We start from the raw sequence: 12,861 nt of genomic DNA on the forward strand, positions 1-12,861 counted from the left end.
TCCTGTGGCCAAAAACCGCATAAAAATCGAGATTGGTTTCTAATTGTCGTGAGACTGGCGCAACACACGTTCAGGGTGCTGTCCACCATTATCTGCCACAAACTAAAATAAAAAAATCGGCTTGTTCCACAAAAGATTGGAGTCTCTTGGGGATTGTGTTCAGAATGTGCTGTACAATGGAAGCCTTCAATTCAGCTTCGTTTGTGAGTGGATCTGATCTGTACAGCCAGAATATAGGGAAATAACTGCTGATAATTCTAGCATTTCTGAAATGCCTCTGTAACAGCCACTTCACTGGCTGTGCTATGTGCAGGGGAGTGTCATCTTGCATCCAGTGATGCTACCCCTGTATCCACACTGTTGAAGGACCGAAATGTCATTGGTGCTCAGAAGACTCTCATGGCGTTTACAAGTGACTTTACAGGTAACATGAGCATGAGGACTCATCTCCTTGAAAATATGCTGCACTATGATAAATGATGCTTTTGCAGAATGAAGAGGTACTGCTTGATATGTGTGTGTGCGGATACTCTGTTTCTAATATTTTGAACTTCTGTGTATAGACATATTCTTGGAGATGGAAATGGGCTTCATCTGTCCACAAAACATTCCATGGCTATTCATTGTCTATTTCTATGTGAGCAAGGAATTCCAGGTCAAACATGTGCCCACTCCTGAGCGAGGGTGATTTTGTATGGATCTCAGTGCAGGATGTTTTGTAGGATACTATGCACCTTGCTTACAGGCTTGTCCAACGATTGGGCAATTTCCTATGCACTGCATGTTTGCGCACCACCAATTGATGCCTCCTGCAATGCCTCAGCACACGTCAGATGAATTGCTTTCCTTCCTCTGCCACATTGCACTTCAAACGAATCTGCCTCTTTGAATCTTGTAATAATTTTCTCCGGACTCTTAGTGGACATCAGACCAATGCCTTTCTTCATACCATCAAGTGTCCGGAACTTCTGCGGGGCTACTGGCACAATCACTATCCTTGTAAAAGAGCTTTACCAGCAGTGTTGGATCCTTCCTGGAGACAGTCATATTGGGTGTCGCAGATGCACTCTGAGTAACAGCTGTCCACTATGCGTCTGTTGATGTACATATTCTAATGCTTATAGCTCCATCTATTGGTCAACTTAATCCCTCTGTGTCAATAATATGCTGTTCAAATTTGATGCCATTCTGAGCAGTGGTTCTCTTCCTACGGTGTTTTGAAACTCGAACTTTAATTATGGACATCCTGTATGTAAGGAGTGTGTGTGTGTGTGTGTGTGTGTGTGTGTGTGTGTGTGTGTGTGTGTGCGTGTGTGCGCACGTGTGTGCGCACGTGTGTGCTTGGGATATCTTTTCAAACCCCTGCATTGATTTTTACCTAATCTGGCACACAAAGAGCAAGCTTTATGAGTATCAGCACTGTGGTGTTTCCAACCTTGTGGCTCCAGTAGGACTGGAAAGACAGACAACCATGACTATGCCATATAGCTTACTCTGCATGACAGGCATATTGCATGGGAATAATATGGACCTTCATTAATGACCTGCTTTGGAAGTCAGCCTACATATCAGGGGTAAGAAATGGTTCTCCAGCCCCCAACATGTATGCTGCCCACCACAACAGACATGCAGTGTTGGAATAATTTTGACCTTTGCATTGCAGCTTACACATCATGTGGAAAAAAGGATTCCCAAGACATGGCATGTAGGCTGTGCTGCATGAGAGAGGTGTTGTGGGACTTGTAGCAACCGGCTTTTTCAACCTCTTTTGCAGGGCCTTCATTTGTGGATGGTTATTTCTGGGGGAAATTTATAGAGGAGGAGATAGAGAGAGAGGGTGTGCAGCAGGGAATGGATGGAGAGGAAGGAGGCAGGGAGGGATGGTTAGGGACAGAGGGAGCAGGAGGGGGTGGGTATGGAGAGGGGGAGTGGGAGGGGATGTAAAGATGGACAGGGAGGGGGAGGATGAGATGGACAGAGAGAGAGAGAGAGAGAGAGAGAGAGGGCGTGGAATGTACATAAAGAGGCCAAGGGGTTTGTATGTATAAAGCTGAGTCTGCGTATGTATTGTAAGACTTCTGCCAGGCCCCTGTACTGAAGTGAGCCATCCAAACCTGACACACAAATGCCTCACACTGAGAGGACCAAGATGGGGTGGTTTATAAAGCTGTACCTGTAATATTGACTGATATACAAACATGTGGTTTTTAAGTGCCTGTTGTATGGGCAGCCACGCATGGCAGATGTGTTGTGTGGGAATAGTATCGACCTACTTTGCAGAGTATCCTACATTTCAATAGCAAGAAATGGTTTTCCAGCTTCTGAAAGATAGGCGTGTATTGTGTTGGAGTAGTATGAGCCTGCTTTATTGGCCTGTTTTGCATGGCAGTCCTACACGCTATAGGGGAAGAAAGGGTTTCCAAGCCCTTTGCATATAGGCTGTGCTGCATGGGAGGCATGCAGATGAGCTTGCCTGAAGGATCTACATCTATGTCTATGTGATCACTCTGCAGTTCACAATTAAGTGCCTGGCGAGGGTTCATCGAGCCAGCTTCACGCTGTTTCTGTGTGGCTCCATTCTCAGACAGCACACAGGAAAATTGAACACTTAAATCTGTCTGTGTGTGGACTAATTGTTCGTATTTTATTATGATGATCATTTCTCTCTTCGTAGGCGGGCACTAACAAAAGATTTTCACATTCTGAGGAGAAAGTTGGCGACTGACATTTCATTAGAAGATCTTGCCACAATGAAAAATTCCTTTGTTTTAATGATTGTCACTCCAATTTACGTATCGCAACAGCATACTGTCTCCCTTATTTTGTGGTAATACAAAACGAGCTGCCTTTCTTTCTACTTTTTCGAAGTCCTCTGTCAGTCCTAAGTGATGTGAACTCCACACCGCACGCTCATGCTCCAGAAGAGGGCACAGAAGTGTAGATTAAGCAGTCTCTGTAATAGACCTGTTACATTTTGTAAATGTTCTGCCAACAAATTGCAGTCTTTAGTTTGCTTCCTCCAGAACATTATCTATGTAACCTTTACTGTAATCGATAAGTATTTAACTGACTTCACAGACTTTAGGTTTCTGTGATTTATCATGTAACCAAAATTTAGCAGATTCCTTTTAGTACTCATGCGGATGACTTCACATTGTTCATTACTTAGAGTCATTTGCCACTTTATATGCCATGCAGATATCTTGAGATGAATAGTGGAAGAGGAGAAGGAGAGAGGGAGTAGGAGAGGATGGATAGGGGGAGAGGGGCAGGAGGAGATGGATAGGGAGACAGGGTGCAGACGGAGATGCATAGAGAGAGGGAGGGGGGACAGGAGGGGATGTAAAGACAGAGAGTGAGGGTGAGGAGGATATGAACAGAGAGAGAAGGCAGAGGATGAGATGGACAGAAAGAGTGGAGGGAATGGACAGAGAGAGCTGGGGAGGATGAGATGGAAAGATAGGAAGGCCTGCAGGTGGACCAAGAGATGTACTCATTATGTGTGACATGTCTGGAATCTGCCGGCTGATGTGGCCAAGCGGTTCTAGGCGCTTCAGTCTGGAACTGTACGACCGCTATGGTCGCAGGTTCGAATCCTGTCTCGGGCATGGATGTGTGTGGTGTCCTTAGGTTAGTTAGGTTTAAGTGGTTCTAATTTCTAGGGGACTGATGATCTCAAATGTTAAGTCCCATAGTGCTCAGAGCCATTTGAACCATTTTTTGCCTGGAATCTCCTCCCAAACCCCTGGATCGATTTCAACCAAAGGTCAGAAACAGCAGACCTCACAAGCATCAAAACTGTGGCTTTTATAACCTCCTAGTTCCAGTAGGAGCAAACATATGGTCAAAAATGTGTTTTTTTCAGTCTGTGCCATGTAGGCTGCCCTGCACAACAAGCATGTTGTGTGGCAACAGTATCAGCCCGCCAAATCAACCTGTTTTGCAGGGCAACCTACATATTAGGGGTTAGAAACAGTTTTATAAGCCCTGACGTACAGCTGCTCTGCATGACAGATATGTTGTGTTTCAGAGTGTGTAGGACTGCTTTATCAAGTGTTTTCGAAGTCAGTCAGTATGTCAGGAGGAAATAATGATTTTCAAGCCCCTAATGTTTAACCTGATTTGTATCAAGCTTGTTGTAGGAGTTGTATCGGCCTGCTTCATTTAACTGTATTGTAGGGCTACATGTGCCAGTGAGGATGGCTGGGGACTGTTTGAGATGGATTAAGGACAGGATGGATAGAATGAGGGAGAGGTGGAAATGGACACAGGGGAGGATTGGGAGATGCATGAGGCAGGTGGAAGGTATAGAGGGGTAGTGGGCTGGTGGAAAAGGAAGAGCGGGAGGCAGAGACAGAAAGACAAGGAGAAAGAGGAGGGGGGGGGGGATTATGGTCAAAGAGAGAGGCTGGAGAAAATGAACAAGGAGAGATGGAGGAGTAGATAGGGAGACAGACAGAGGAGTAGGAGGTAGATAAATAGAAGTGGGAGGATAAGGTGGACAGAGAGACAAGGGATCAAGACACAGGTGCAGAGAGGGGGAAGGAGGAGATGTGTGCGGTATATGTGTCAGAATGTGCTCATAGCCTGGGTTCATATATGTATGTAATTTGCCACACAAACAGCAAACTTCACAAGTATAAGCACTGTAAGTTCATATCATCCTAGCTCCAGTAGGAACAGAGAGAAGGTAAAAACCTGTGTGTTCTGCCCCTGCTGTGTAAGTTGCCCTACATGACACCTCCTTCAGGGTACAGTCTACTTGTCAGTGGCAAGAAACGTTTTCTCCCAATGTGAAGGCTGCCTTTGACAACAGATGTGTTGTGTCAGAGTAATATTGGTCTGCCTTATTGACCTGTTGTATAGGGCAGCCTATGTGTTAGGAGCAATATCAGTTTAGAAGACCCTGACATGTTGGCTGTCGTGCTGAAATGGCGTGTTGTGGGAGTAATATCATCCTGCCTTATCTACTTGTTTTCCAGGGGCTGCATATGCAAATGGGCATAGCAGGGGAAAGGTTGAGATGGATAGAGGAGGCGATGGACAGAGAGAGTAGGATAGGAAGGGAAGGGAGAGGGGGAGGAGGAGGGGCAGAGAGAAGAGGAAGAAGAGATGAACATAGAGGGAGGAGGAGGAGGAGGATATCGACAGAGAGCAGGGCGAGGAGATGGGTGGACAGTGATAGTGTGAAAGAAGATAAACAGAAGTGAGAGCATAACATGGATGGAGATAGAGGGGAGCAGAGGGAATGGACAGAGAGAGGAGGGCAGCAGGGGATGGATAGGAACTGAGAATGATAAGGGTATAAGGAGGGAGGGGGGCCTACACAGAGTGGATAGAGAGGGAATGGAGGAGGCAGACAGAGACAGTGAAGAGAGAGAGGAATTGGTAATCACAGGGGGGGGGGGATAGGAGGAGGAGGAGGACAGGGACAGGGAGAGGGGACAAGAAGAGAGAGAGATGGGGCCAAGAGGACTAGACAGAGAGAGGGAGGAGCAGGAGATGGGCAAAGAGGAGGTAGAGAGGAGGAGATGGGCAGAGGAGGTGGGAGGAGGAGATGGAAGAAGAGGGGGAATAAGAAATGGACAGATGGGGAGGAGGGGGTGAGTGGAGTGGGGATAAGGAGGAGGTGGGTGGCCAGTGAGGGTGGGAAGGAGGAAATGGTAAACAGAGGGAGGGGGGAGCAGATGGTAGAGAGACAGGGTAGAGGAGATGGACAGAGTGAGGATGGTAGAAAGAGATCAAGAGAGAGAGAGAGAGAGAGAGAGGGAGGGATGTTTAAGTAGTGTATGGAGAATGAAGAGAGTACTCAGCACGTGGAAGAAGAAATGGCTGTGTGAGTACTCGATGGTGAGTGTTCATCAGAGGTGAGGGTATCATCTGGAGTGCCCCAGGGAAGTTTGGTAGGTCCGCTATTGTTTTCTGTCTTCATAAATGATCTTTGAGTAGGGTGGATAGCAATGTGCGGCTGTTTGCTGATGATGCTGTGGTGTACGGGAAGGTGTCGTCGTTGAGTGACTGTAGGAGGATACGAGAATCCTAAAGGAAACAATCAAAAGGATGCCTCAAGTGCATTTCTACATTGTTAGTATCCCCAGGAGGCACGATCTGATGGAAAACTCGTGTGTAAACATAGAGATTGTTAAAGCAAACAGGCTATTTGAGAAAATATGTCGAGGTTTCCAGAATACGACTTTTGTAGAGATAAACAGTGTTCACAGAGAGCACTTCACAAGACATGGTCTCCACATGAACGTAAAAGGGAAAAAGATTATTAGTGCCGAAATACTTAAATTTATTAATGAGTCATCTGTAATGGAAGTGTCTCCAATCCCAATTCCGCCAAAACAAGAGTTGTCTGTAACAGTGGAACCATCATTATCTGCAGTAGAGCTACAACAAACACCAGCAGCAGCAGCAAAGGCTCAGATGTTCTCAGCAGCAGTGTCTGATAAACCAATAGCAGCAGAATCACCACAATCATCAGCAGAGCTGTCGTCATCAGCAGCAGCATCCAGAACAGCAGACCCCATAATACTACCTCAAGGCAATGAAAATGCATGTGAGGAAAACATACGAAGGTCATTAGCTGCAGCAGCTAACAAAGAAGGACAGTCACCAAGTCGGCGAGCACAGGAGCCACCAGCAACAGCAACCACACAGAAGAGGTGCCTGAGGCCTGGGAGATCAACAGCAGAAGCAGCTTCCAATCAAGACAGATGCCTGAGAACTAGGAGATCTGCTACACTAAGTGACAATTTTTTATGGTACCAAGTAAGCAGAAAGAGAACATGGAAAAAGATGTAAGTAAAACTGTCCATTTTAAATACCAGTGTGACAATAGTGAGAGGAATATAAACACCGGACAAAGATACGTTCCAGGTTTAATGACACAAACTGAAAAAAATCACTGCATAGTACCAGAAGCAAAGGGAGCAAGTGAAGTGCTTAGTATATTACAGGAAGGGGAACTATTACATTTAAAGCCAACTGTTAGAATACTTCACCAAAATGTTCAATACATAAACAATAAAACAGAGGAACTAGAGGTAATATTACAGGAGTATAGGCCAAACATTCTAGTAGTTACAGAACATGGGCTAAAAGAAAATCACATAGGAATGTACAACTTGAAGAATTATGTGAAAGTAGCCAGTTTTTGCAGAACTTCCTATAAAGGTGGTGGGGTTGCTATTTTTTCTAACTATAAATCAACTAAAGCCATAAATATAACAAAATATGCTATAGAATTGAGCTTTGAAGCTACAGCACTGGAAACTAAAATTGCTGGGAATTTATGTTGTGTATTAGGTTTGTATCGATCACCAAATGGTATAATTAAAACCTTCTTTGAACAGCTGGAAGATATAATCCAACACCTCTCAAAAACATATGCTTATTTGATCATTATAGGAGATCTGAACATAGACACGAGTAAAAATACAGACAATACTAAGACCCTACTGGACTTATTGTGCATATACAATCTAAAAATAAAAATAGATAAACCAACCAGAGTAACAAAGCATAGTGAAACTATTATTGATCATGTAATAACAAATATTCCTACATGCTATTGTGACACACAGGTAATAAACTCCACATTAGCAGACCATTTTGCAATCATGATAGACATAAATATAAAGACTAGTGATTCAGTGCAGAAGATATGGGAGATGAGAAGACAGAACTACCCACATAACATAAATCTGCTAAAAAAGATGTTAGAGGCAGAAAACTGGGAAACAATATATGCAGCTAAAGATGCAAACACCAAATGGAACCAGTTTTATTCTTTATTCAATTATTATTATGATGTTACATGTCCTGTTAGTAAAAGGCTTGTCAAACAGAAACAAAAAAAGAAAAGCTGGGTGACTGGAGAAGTAATCCATGCCAGAAATAATCTGAGAGTGTATTATGACCTCTCCAAACAAAAAAATAATGAGGCCTACAACACACTGTATAAAATAAAAAAGAAAGAGTACTGTAGTTTTATCAGAGAAACTAAAGCATCATTCATCAGGATGTCTATAGATAAGGGAAAGAACTACTCAAAAGGTTTATGGTCGTTCATTAATGGAGAGAGAGGAAAAGTAACAAATCGGGCAGAGGACATCTGCCCACTGATGAGTGGGAAAAGCAACGCAAACCCTCTAGAAGTAGCCAATACTTTTAACAGATATTATATTACTGTAGCAGACGAATTAATAAGTCAAAATAAAACAAATGCAGTAAGTAAATTGTTAAACCCCCCACATACAAATCATACTATGGTTTTCATACCTACAACAGATGCAGAAGTGTCAAACCTAATAAAACAACTTAAAATTAAACATTCTTCTGGCTTGGATGGTGTCACATCACATCTCATAAAGGAATGCAGAGAATGTATATTAAAACCATTGACACACATGCTGAATGCTGCGATAGAAGAAGGTATATTTCCAGATTCACTGAAAGTAAGTAAAGTGAAGCCAATATTTAAGAAAGGGAACAGGGGTGAATTAGGAAATTACAGGCCAATATCATTGATCTCAACATTTGCTAAAATCTATGAAATGATAATAAAGAATAGAATTGTAAGTTTTATAACAAAGTACAGTATACTGCATTCATCACAACATGGTTTCAGAGAAGGGAAGTCAACAAAAACAGCATCAACAGATATAATTGAGCACATTCTTAATTTACTTGACAGGCAACAAAAGACTTGTGGGATTTTTATGGACCTATCTAAGGCATTTGATTGTGTGAACCACTCAAAATTAATGATGAAATTATATCAGTATGGAATTAGAGGAAAATGCTATGACATACTTAAATCATACATTACAAATAGGAAACAATGCACAGAAATCAGACATACTAGTGGGGGAAACATAACAAACTACATATCAGAATTACAAACAGTTAAACACGGTGTGCCGCAAGGGTCTGTGCTTGGGCCAATACTATTTATACTCTACGTAAATGACTTCCCTAACTATATAAATCAGAAACTTATAATGTATGCTGATGACACAACAATCATTTGCACAGCTGACACAAAGGAGGAGCTTGAGAAGGAAGCACTCCTGACTATTGAAAATGCAAATAAATATTTAACACAAAACAACCTGTTTATGAATCAGTCTAAAACAATGAATGTAGTATTTCAGACCAAGCATAGTGAAAATTATAATATAAATGTTAATATAAATGGAAACACTATTAAAGAAGTAACCAGCACAAATTTTCTAGGAACTATAATAGACAAACATTTGGCATGGGGGGAGCACATAGATGCACTGTGTAAAAAGATAAACAAACAGATCTTCATCATGCATAAAACAGCTAAGACTGTGGATGATAAAGTCCTCAGATCAATGTATTATGGACTTGTCTTCCCACATTTGTCTTATTCAGTTCATATATGGGGAAATGCACAAGCTGGCTACCTAAAAAGAATATTCACAATTCAGAAAAGGGCAGTGAGATGCATTGCAAAAATACCACCAAGACAGACCTGTAGGCAAGCTTTTGTACACTATAATATTATGACAGTATATTCACTGTATATATACCAAAGCATAATGGTGGTAAGGTCAAGTGATAAACACCTCCTAAATAAAGATGTACACAAACACGGTACAAGAGGAAATGAAAATTACTACATGATAAACAGAAATCTAAAACTGTCTATGACTGCCCCAGAAGAAGCAGGCAAAAGGTTTTTTAATAAACTCCCCAAAATCATTAAAAAAGAAACAGATCTAAAATGTTTTAAAAATCATTTGAAACTATATCTCACAGAGAAATGTATATACAGTTTGAGTGAATACTAAGATGTGTTTAAATATATCATTACTGAAATGTACCTGTAAAAATTATCATTTATGTATGTTTTTTTGATTTGTGTGTACATATAATGTGAAACATGTAAAACCTTTGTATTATTATGGACTATTTCTGTTTAATCATTTGTTTCATTTATATATATATTGAAATCAAGTTTGATGTTAATAGGCTATTGTATGACACACCCAATACTCTCAGCTGGATTTTCAGCTGGAGTCCATGGGCAAAGAATAAATAAATAAATAAATAAATAAAAGACTTGGACAGGATTTGTGAGTGGTGTAAAGAATTGCAGCTAACTCTAAATATAGATAAATGTAAATTAATGCAGATGAATAAGAAAAAGAATCCGGTAATGTTTGAACACTCCATTAGTAGTGTAGTGCTTGACACAGTCACGTCGATTAAATATTTGGGCGTAACATTGCAGAGCGATATGAAGTGGGACAAGCATGTAATGGCAGTTGTGGGGAAGGCGGATAATCGTCTTCGGTTCATTGGTAGAATTTTGAGAAGATGTGGTTCATCTGTAAAGGAGACCGCTTATAAAACACTAATACAACCTATTCTTGAGTACTGCTCGAGCGTTTGGTATCCCTATCAGGTCGGATTTAGGGAGGACATAGAAGCAATTCAGAGGCGGGCTGTTAGATTTGTTACTGGTAGGTTTGATCATCACGTGAGTGTTACGGAAATGCTTCAGGAACTCGAGTGGGAGTCTCTAGAGCAAAGGAGGCGTTCTTTTCGTGAATTGCTACTGAGGAAATTTAGAGAACCAGCATTTGAGGCTGACTGCAGTACAATTTTACTGCCGCCAACTTAACATTTCTCAGAAAGACCACAAAGATAAGATAAGAGAGATTAGGGCTCGTACAGATGCCTATAGGCATTCATTTTTCCCTCGTTTTGTTTGGGAGTGGAAGAGGGAGAGAAGATGCTAGTTGTGGTACGAGGTACCCTCTGCCATGCACCGTATTGTGTATTGCGGAGTATGTATGTAGATGTAGATGTAGATGTAGATGTAGATGTAAGGTACGAGGTGGGAGATAGAGATGATGCAGATGGAAGGAGGACAAGATGTAAGGAGGCATGTGCAAGTTGAAACACATAAATGTCCAGGCAAAGCTGGGCTATTCAGTTAATATATAATAAAGCATGCTGCAAGTATATTTGGGCAGGTTCTTTGGCACACAAACAGCAAACCTCATGAAAATTAGCATTAGCTCCAACAGGTGTAAAGATACGAGCAAAGATGTGTTTTTTCAGCATCTGCTGTATAGGTTGCCCTGTATGACATATGAGTGAAGTAGTACTGGCCAACCTTCTCTATCTGATTTGTGGGGCAACCTACATGTCAAAGGCAAGAGACTGTTTTCCTGCCCAGGCTTGTAGATAGGGAGGAAGTGGAGGAGGAGTTGATGGTCAGAGGGAAGGGCAGGCAGTTTGTGTTGGGTTAGTATTAACTTGCCTTATCAACCTACTTTACAGGGCAGCCGACATGCCAGGAGCAAAGACCCTCAAGAGCAGACTGCCTTGCATGAAAGGCATGTTGTAGGAGCAGTTTTGGCCTGCTTTAGGTGCCTGTTCTGCAATGCGGCATGTTCAGATTGTCATGGGTTGGAGAAGTTTGAGATGGGCAGAGGAGGGTATGGACAGAGAGAAGGAGCAGGAAGAGGATGGTCAGTGAGAGATGATGGCAGAAGGGGGTGGTCAGAGTGAAGCTGCAGGATGGGGAAAGAGGGAAGGGGGAGGAGGATGGATAGGGAGTGACGAGGAGATCAGCAGGGTGAAGGGGGAAGGAGGGAGGGATGTGGAGAGGAGGAGGAGGAGGAGGAGGAGGAGGAGGAGGAGGAGGAGAGGGGCAGTGAGAGGATGAAGGAGGAGATGTGTAAGGAGAGGGAGGCAGGAGGAGATGGATAGGGAGAGGGGGAGGACGAGATGGACAGATAACAAAGGGGGAGGAGAAGACAGACAGAGAGAGATGCTGGAGGAGGGGCAGATGGACATGGAGGGGAGGGAAGACAAGATGGACAAACAGAGAGGGAGAGGAGGAACTTGACAGAGAGAAGGGAGGCTGGGCAGAGAGGGTGAGGGGATGGGCAGAGAGGTAGGAGGAAGAGTTGGGCAGAGAGGGTGGTGAGAAGGAGGTGGGCATAGAGCGGGTGAGGAGGAGATAGGCAGAAAGGTTGGTAAGGAGATGGGCAGAGGGGGGAGAAAGGTGCCAATAGCATAGAGAAGGGAGAAAATGTTCAGAGAGAAGGATAGGAGGAGATGGTCAGAGATGGGGAAGAGGTTATGGATGAAGAGAAAGGGGGAGAAAGAGATGTGCGCAATGTGTGTGTCAAACACATAAACGGGCAAAGTCATGGGGAAAAGGTTAGTATTCAAATAAATTGTACCACTAGTGGCTAATAAGATATTATTTTACTTATTTTTGAATATTTGGTAATTTTTAATTTCCTGTCTGGTTGTGGTTGTTGTGGTCTTCAGTCCTGAGACTGGTTTGGTGCAGCTCTCCATGCTACTCTATCCTGTGCAAGCTGCTTCATCTCCCAGTACATACTGCAGCCTACATCCTTCTGAATCTGCTTAGCATATTCATCTCTTGGTCTCCATCTACGATTTTTACCCTGCACGCTGCCCTCCAATAGTAAATTGGTGATCCCTTGAAGCCTCAGAACATGTCCTACCAACTGATCCCTTCTTCTAGTCAAGTTGTGCCACAAACTACTCTTCTCCCCAATTCTATTCAATTCCTCCTCATTAGTTATGTGATCTACCACATTTCGAAAGCTTCTATTCTCTTCTTGTCCAAACTATTTATTGTCCATGTTTCACTTCCATACATGGCTACATTCCATACAAATACTTTCAGAAATGACTTCCTGACTCTTAAATCTATACTCGATGTAAACAAATTTATTCTTCTTCAGAAATGCTTTCCTTGCCATTGCCAGTCTACTTTTTATATCCTCTCTACTTCGACCATCATCAGTTATTTTGCTCCCCAAATAGCAAAAC

The sequence above is a fragment of the Schistocerca serialis genome, chromosome 7 (genome assembly GCF_023864345.2).
Source record: "Schistocerca serialis cubense isolate TAMUIC-IGC-003099 chromosome 7, iqSchSeri2.2, whole genome shotgun sequence".
Taxonomy (NCBI): domain Eukaryota; kingdom Metazoa; phylum Arthropoda; class Insecta; order Orthoptera; family Acrididae; genus Schistocerca; species Schistocerca serialis.